Here is a 5,697-nt window from a genome sequence, read left to right as displayed (position 1 = left end):
AGCCAAACCCCAGCAAATCAGACTTGTTGCCCACAGCATCCACGCTCAGTTAGTTCACTATTAGCCAGTCTAAACAAACCAATCACAATTTCCCCCGAGTGTCAGGGGCTCCTCATTTGTTGCTACTACAAAGTTTTCTTCTCACATCCTTAGGTTCAGCCCTATGTAACCCTGTCTGGTGCATGGTATTTTCCTCCACCAGGGTGTGTGTATATGTGATTAATAAACTGCTGTCAATCTTTTCTAGTCAGTGTTAGTTGTTGTGTGTTTAGCTACCTTGTACTGTTTAGGGTGGGAGTTCCTCTTACCATTAATGATGTTTTATCAAAGAAGTCAAAAGGGTGGAATGCAAGACAGATTTTCAAAACATCATAGAGGGTGAATGGTCCTCCAAAACTATTGCCCTGAAATAAAGTTGAAATGTAAAACCAAAATAGCCCTTAAAATAGTCTTAAAAACCAAAACATGGATTAACTAGTAGAGAATATCTGCCTTGAATATTACACTCTTCTGAGACAGTACTGACAACAGCATCTAAGAAGATCAGTTAGGATGCAGTGAGTTCCTGCCACTGGGAGAGAACAACTCAGAAAAGGAGGCTAAAAATGGTTGCCCAACTTGAAAAATGTGATCACTGTTACTGAATTTAACAAGGGGACTCTGACAAGTTGCTCTTTTGCTGTGTTTTGTTTTGTTTTGTTTCTGTTTTCCAGGAATGTCAGGTGGGAAACCATTTTGAGTGCTCACAGGTCGAACACTGAGCGTAGAAATAACCACTTCCTCTTTGCCCTGATGCCTCAGGTACAGCAGAGCAGACACAGCTGTGGTGCTGACAGGTCCAGGGCAGCTGTCTTGCTGCATGTTTTTAATAAAGAAAAGGAATAAGTAGAAAAATAATTCTTTGACCTCCATTTCAATAGCACAAACACCAAAATTTAGCTATGACTGAATTCTAGGGAAGAACTAGACGAATTTTAGAATAGAGGTGTAGGTAGAGATATAGCAAAACAGATCTAGGGGTTTATAGATAGGCCTCAGCCAAAAACAGTCTTTTATTCAAACACTCTTTCAATGAAAAAATGGTACAAATGAACCAAAAGTGGTAAAAAATACATTACCATTTTGAAAGGATTGGGCTTGATATAGGATTTTTGCATCTGTGCTTGTGAGGGATTGTGGTCTATAGATTTCTTCCAAAGTCTGTTTCTAGGTTTTGTTGGTCCTTTAAGAACTTTGAATATAATGTTCCAGTGTCAGCTGGCTTGAATTCTAATGATAAGTCTGTGATCTATCTTCCTTCCTTCCTTCCTTCCTTCCTTTCTTTCTTCTTTCTTCTCTGTATATTTTGTGTACTGACTGCTTTTGTAATTTTATTTTTCTGGTTGGTTTTAAAAACTATGGTGGTGTTTTTTTCCCTTGGTGTGTACCATCAAGTTAGATTTGACCGGCACAAGAGGAGGTTTCCCAAAAAAAAAAAAAAGAGGAGGTTTCCCCTCCTTCTCTAGCGGAGCATCTGGTAGATTTGAACTGCACACTTTCAAATTGCAGCTTCTTGCTACCAGGCCACCAGAGCTCCCTAAAAAACTATGCTATTTTTGTTGTAGTTTTTAATATTTCTTTCATTTCTCAGGCTGGAGGACTATGATCCTCACATTAGATAATTTCCTTCCTCTTTTCCCCTCCCCACTTATTTAATAGGGAGCTCTGGTGGGATGTAGAGAGTGGAGCTGCTAATCCAAAGGCAGGTGGTTTGAAATAGCTTTTTGCTTCCAAAGATTGTCATTTATAGCCTTTAAAAATCCATTAGAGGGTCAGCTAGAGTCTCTTCTGACATGATAGGGCATAACTTTAGTTAAAGGATAAAGTCTTGAGTGACAGAGGAAGCATCAAAAGAAGATGGAAGAATCAGAAGAAAACTGAAGTAAGGGAGAAGACAAAGCAAAACATTGTAACAAAATGTGCAAAGAGCTATAGTTAGGAAATCAAAAGGTAAGAATGCACTTGGCACTTCTCAAGCTGAAAGAACAAATTCAAGTCTTCAGTTGCAATACTGAAAGATGTTATGGGCAAAATCTTGAATGATGCAGAAAGTATTGGAAGGAGATTCTATCAAAAAGACTTGACTGACACTGGACCATTTCAGGAAGCAGCATAGGATCAAAAGCCAATGGTGCTAAAGGGGAAATCCAAGCTGCTCTAAGGGCATTGGTGAAAACTAAGGCCAGGAATTAATGGAATACCAACTGAGGTATTTCAACAAATGGATGCATCTCTGGACATCCTCGCTAGCATATTCCAAGAAATGTGGAATACAGTTACCTGGCCAACTGACTGAAATAGGTCCATATTTGTTCTCATTCCCAAAAAAGGTGATCCAACTGGGTATGGAAGTTATCAAACAATGCTAATATCATGCAAGTAAAATCTTTCTGCGGATTATTTTTAAATAGTTGGGATGACAAACTTTCAAAATTCAAACTAGCTTCAAAGAGGCTGTGAGATAAGAGATATAATTGCTGATATCAGACGGATTTTGGTTGAAAGCAGAGAAGTCAAGAATGTCTACTTATGCTTAATTGACTATGCAAAAACAATTGACTGCGAGTCATAACAAATTAATAACATTGAGAAGAATGGGAATCACAGAGTATATAACTGTGCTCATGAGTAACCTATACAAAGACCAAGAGGCAGTTGTCCAAACAGAACGAGAGAACACTGCATGGATGAAAATGAAGAAAGGTGTGCACGAGGCGTGTATCTTTTCTCCATATCACCAGTACGCTGAGCCAAATTCTTTGAGTAGGTGGGCAACATTTCTTTAAATATTTTTCCTATATCCTTCCTACACAACTTCTTTTGAGTCTTCAATTATGTGTATATTATTGTTATGTATCAAAGGGTTGACCATGACTTACCATAGCAAAAGATCAGAACCTTGCCCTATCCTGTACCATCAACAAGATGTCCAACAAGTTCAAGCCCACTGCTAACAGTCTTTATGTCGCTCATCTTGTGCAGCCTTCCTCACTCTTTGTGATCCTTCTCCTTTCCCAACATGATGTCTTTTCCCAAGAAATAGTGTCTCCTGACAACATACCCAAAATATGTGAGGCCAAGTTTCACCATTCTTACATCTAAGGAGCACCCTGGTGGCATGCACTTACTTCAAGCTAGACTTGTATGTTCTTTTGTCAGCCCACAGGACATTTAGTTCTCTTCTCCAACACCACAGTTCAAAGATGTCACTTCTCCAGTCTTCCTTTTTCATTGTCTAACTTTCAGATGTAAATCAAGTAACTGAAAATACCATGTCTTGGATCAGGCACATCTTAGTTTATAAGCTTACATCAATGCTCTTTGGTACTTTGGAGAGGTCTTGGAAGCAGAATTTCTCAATGCAATATGTCTTTTGATATCTGGATTGCTGCTACTGTGAATACCTACTGTGGATTAAGTCACAATAAAATATTATAAGGTCATATGAAATTGTTCTACAGTATTCTTAGTGTTTTTGTTTTAAATTTATTTTTCTGCTTCAATGTAGATAGTTCTCTATTCCATTAAATCAAATTCACCAAGCTTTCCTTCTGCTATTTCTAATTCCATCAGCAAATCTTTCATCTCATGCAATATCATTTTTATTTCTAAGCATTATAATTATTATAATGCAAAGAATTTATGTCCAGAATACAGGCAGTCTTTGGGTTATAAAAGTCTGACAGGGGAGCTCTGGTGGCCTAGTGGCAAGGAGCTGCAACTACAATCCCAGAGGCGCATGGTTCAAATCCACCAGATGCTCTGCCGGGGAAGGAGGGGCAGTCTCCTCCTGTACCAGTCAGATCTGATTTGATGGTATACTCACACAAAAAGAATAAAATAAAATAAAAAATTTTTAAAAAATTTTAAAAAGTCTGACATATATGCAACATACAAGGCCCTTTAATGTAATGTGAGTTTGCTTTCATTTGAAATAATTGAACCAACCCTTACTCACAATGAGTTTTTCATCACAATCACTTTCACTTGATGCACCAACAGCTTATAGACCAGAGCTTGAGCTATTCTTCCTAGCCCATCTTAGTTCGGAAGCTTTGCTGAAACGTGTTCAAGCAAACTTTCACTAGAAGATAGGGGCTGCTGGGGCCTAGTCTGCCCCAGGGAGTTGTGCTACTACTAACCAGCAACTTTGAGGGAGAAAGATGGACAAACTCCTCCCATTCTGTTTACAGCCTCCTGAAAACCCACTGGAGGGTCAGCTATGAAACGGTTCAGACTTGACAGTTGTAGTTTGTCAGTGCTCAAGTTGCACTTGCTAGAAATCAAACCTATCTTTTGCATGGAAGATGACAATTCTACAACCCAATCACCACTACTCACTCTGACTCATACTGTTGTTAGGTGGCAAGGAGCTGAGTATGGCTCATAGTAACTCTATGAACAACAGATCTGAACCCGGTCTTATCCTGTGCCATCCTCATCATCTCTGACATACTTGAACTCACTGTTGCGGTCACAGTGTCAACCCATCTCATTGGAGGTATTCCTCTCTTTTGTTGATCCTCCACCTTTCCTAGCATGCTGTTCTTTTCCAAGGAATAGCGTCTCCTAGTAACATGTTTAAAGTATGTGGGATGAAGCTTTTGTCACCCTTGCCTCCAAGGAACATTCTGGCTGCACTTTTCCCAAGACATATCTGTTTGTTCTTTGGCTGTCAGTGAGATATTCAGTACTTGTCTCCAACACCACAACTCAAAGGCATCAATTCTTCTTATTCATTGAAAAAGTGAATACAAAAAGGATGTCTCGTGTCATCTTTATCCATTGTCCAGCTCTCTCCATGAAGAGAGCAAAGGGTCATTACAGACATAGAAGGGAAGACAAGGCCAAAATACATGCCAGAAAAGACTCTAAAATTTGCACTAGAGGATTGAGAAGCAAAAACAAAGGGAAGAAACACTGAAGTGAAAGAAGATTTCAAGTGCAGCTCGAGAAGACAAAGCATTGTAAAAGAATGTGCAAAGAGCTGGAGTTAAAGAATAAAAAGGGAAGAACTTGTCATTTAGTTAATTTAGCATTAATTGAAAGAACTGAGAAACAAATTCAAGCTTCTAGGTGAAATATTGAAAGATTCTATGGGCAAAATCTTGAATGATAGGAAGTATCAAAAGAAGATCGAAGGGAGCTCTGAAGACAACTATGAGATATCATCTCACCCCAGTCAGAATAGCAAAATTTAACAAAACAAAGCAAGCAAAAAATGCTGGTGAGGTTGTGGAGAAACTGGAACCCTTATTCACTGTTGATGGAAGTGTAAAATGTGAAACCATTATGGAAGGCACTGTGGTGCTTTCTCAAAAGGTTGCAAATAGAGATACAATTTGACCCAGCAATTGCACTACTGGGAATATACCCCAAAGAGACTATAACTGCCACCCGAGTAGATACATGCACACCCATGTTTATTGTGGCTTTGTTCAAGGAGTTGGAAACAGCCTAAGTACCCATCAACAAACGAATGGATAGAGAAGCTGTGGTATATTCACATAATGGAATACTATGCTGCACTGAAAAACAAGGAACTCATGCTGTTGTTGTTGTTATGTGCCATCGAGTCATTTGCGACTCATAGTGACCCTATGTACAACAGCCCTAAACCATGCTCTATCCTGTGCCAATCTCATTGCCTCTGACACA

The sequence above is a fragment of the Elephantulus edwardii genome, unplaced genomic scaffold (genome assembly GCF_000299155.1).
Source record: "Elephantulus edwardii isolate Elephantulus edwardi_28Jun2011 unplaced genomic scaffold, EleEdw1.0 scaffold00135, whole genome shotgun sequence".
In the NCBI taxonomy this organism is placed as follows: domain Eukaryota; kingdom Metazoa; phylum Chordata; class Mammalia; order Macroscelidea; family Macroscelididae; genus Elephantulus; species Elephantulus edwardii.
This window is presented reverse-complemented; position numbering follows the sequence as displayed.